This window comes from Notothenia coriiceps, unplaced genomic scaffold, assembly GCF_000735185.1.
Source record: "Notothenia coriiceps isolate Sejong01 unplaced genomic scaffold, NC01 NC01_scaffold00002405, whole genome shotgun sequence".
Lineage (NCBI taxonomy): Eukaryota > Metazoa > Chordata > Actinopteri > Perciformes > Nototheniidae > Notothenia > Notothenia coriiceps.
The window spans coordinates 34,149-36,882 of NW_011335106.1; positions in this window are offsets into that span (position 1 = coordinate 34,149).

Here is a 2,734-nt window from a genome sequence, read left to right on the forward strand (position 1 = left end):
GGTTCCGGACGCCACAACAGTGGCTTAGGACCAACATTCATATTGTACCTAAGGCCCTAAAGCCTCCGCATCAGCACCCCCCCCCAGTTCAAACACCGCCTGATTCCTAGCGTGGTGCCGAAAAACGTCTAATACACCGAAAACGAACCGAAGGTAGTCAGACGCTGGAAGTCGTGGAGTGACCTGCAGTCGTTGGGCTCCACTGTCGCCCCCCTGACCCTGGTCCGGGTAGGTCGCTAGAGGTTAGATCCGTACAAGGAGTCGCCGTGGCTACCTACGTGAGGTTCATTCCCTTTAGCTCGAGGGGAATGGGGTTCACTTCCTCAAAGTTCATAGAGCCCTGCGAACAGAGCTCGGCCTCCCGTTGTTCCCTCGCCCTGTACCGAGCCTCTTGCGCTCGTTCGCCCTCGACCGATGACGTCAGCGAAAGCTGCGTGGTAACAGACTACTTGTCCTCGGACCGGCTCTTCCGGTTCGAGAGACGATGGCGCGGTAAAGACAAGATGGGAGTTGGATGACCAGTGCTTTCCTACCCAGTACTGGGCTTTCTGTGCTGCTACGCCCATGTGCGCGGTCTACCAAGAAGAGGCGTCCCACCGACCTACAGCGGGAATCCCTATGTCCACTCTTCAAGCCAGTAGGCCTCCCTGAATCCTCAACTTGGGCGAGGAGGAAGCCGCGGCTTTCCTCGGTCAACTCCACAAGCCCGGTGGACATCGAATGCCTAGGGTGCCCGCGGAGGGATGCCCTCCAAAAGGGTCCGTGCAGGTCGCCCCTTCTCTGGTTCCGCCATTGATCCTGTCACCTCCCTAATATAGAGAAGCGACCGACCCTCCGGAACCCTAGGGGGTCGTCTCGACACTACACCGTCCCTTTTCTTTAAACCCGAGAAGACCGACCTTGTGACGATGGAGGCGCTGGGCTTGTGCCTATTGAACTGGTTACGTACACAGTCCGAATAGTTATTTTATCTTACTAGCTACCACTTTTTACGAACACGGGTATTACCCGTCGTAATGATATATGGGTGTACGGTAGATTCCAGTCTTTCTCGAGATAAATTGTCGACCAGAATACAGACACTGGAGGACAACATAACTATCTCGGACTTTGTACGTGACAGTTCCAATAGGCACCAGCCCAGCGCCTCCATCGTCAAGGTCGTCTCTCGGGGTTTGAAAGAAAAGGGACCGGTGTAGTGGTCGAGACTGACCCCCTGGGTTCCGCGAGGGTCCCGGTCGCTCTCTATATTAGGGAGGTGTGACCAGGATCAGATTGGGGAGACCAGAGAAGGGTCGACCTGCACCGGACCTTTGGGATCCCTGCCGCGGGTCCACCTGTAGGATTGTATCCACGGTGTTGGGTGGAGTTGACCGGGGAAAAGCTGGGCGGCGGTCGCGTGCGTGCCGAAAGTTGAGGATCAGGGAGGGCCTACTGGCTGAAGATGAATGGAGGATTTTCCCGGTCTGTGGGTCGGTGGGACGCTGTCGTGTTGTGAGAGCCGGGAACAGTGGCGGCTAGCAAGGATGGGGGGGTGGTGTTGGGGGGGGGAGCGCGGAGTACTGGGTAGGAAGGAGCGGTAGTCCGACGTCGCGCCCTGTGGCGGTGGGGTGGTGGTGTGACGCGGCGGTGGTGCGTCTGGAAGACGAAGACGGTGAGGAGAAAGTAGTGTGTCCGCTGCGATGTGTGGGCTGAGCGCATGGGGTGGGGGGCGACGAGGCGTAAGAGCTGGGGTAAGTGCGATAAGCAAGAGTGAGCTCTTGTTGCTTAGGTGGCTCTATGTACTATGGTGAGTAGAGAGCTCGCGCTAGTGTCGCTGAGTAGGATGAACCTCACCCGTCAGGTAGCGGAATAGGGGACGGACTGCTTGGTAGCCGGAGTGCTAAGACCTCTACGACTTAGGAGTAGGTCGGCGAGAGTGTGAGCCAACGCTTGGCTAGGTCTACTCACGACTTCCAGCGTCTGACTAAGCTTCGGGTAGTTTTGGTGTATGTGAGACGTTTTTCGTCACCACGCTTAGGAATAGGTGGTTGAGTCTGGGGGAGAGGCGGTGGGTTGCTGATGCGGAGCTTAGGTTAGGATACATAAAGTTTTTGTCCTAACCACTGTTTGGGCGTCGGAACCGCCTCCGGGTTGGGAGTGGACTTACCCAGGGCTGAATGACGGCTCTTGGCTGTGTCGAAAGCGATAACCCTCATGTCCTCTAAACCTACCGGGACTCATCTCTGGGGGGAGTGGGTATGAGGGCGCGTGGAGGGTGTCACTGAGGGACCCTTGGGCCAGTATGCGGAAGAGGTTCAGATGTTTTTGTGTCATCTGGCCTATTCGCATGAGGGTCCGGGGGAGGTCCTAGGAACGCCTCTCATTTTTCGACTAGGCAGCAAGGTGCTGGTCCTACCTAGGCGAACAAGGAGGAGTTAGACTCCATGCTGTAGCCGGACTGGGAGGAAAGCTCATGGAATCTCATTTGAAAGGGCCCTCCGACTCATCACACTACGGAGACATTAAACCGTGTGTGGGATACTAGGGGAAAAAATTTTTCCCCTTGGTTGGGTGGGGCCAGGACGGTGAGGAAGCCATGACAAAGGCTGAAGGTGCGTTTGACACTACTCTGCACCAGTTGTACTGTCAGGGATGTTGTGGGTCTCGGAAGTCGTAAAAGACCCGCTAGAGTAGGTGGGGCCCAGCCGAAACGGTGTCACTTCAACAAACTGCTGGAGTTCACCTGGAGGGG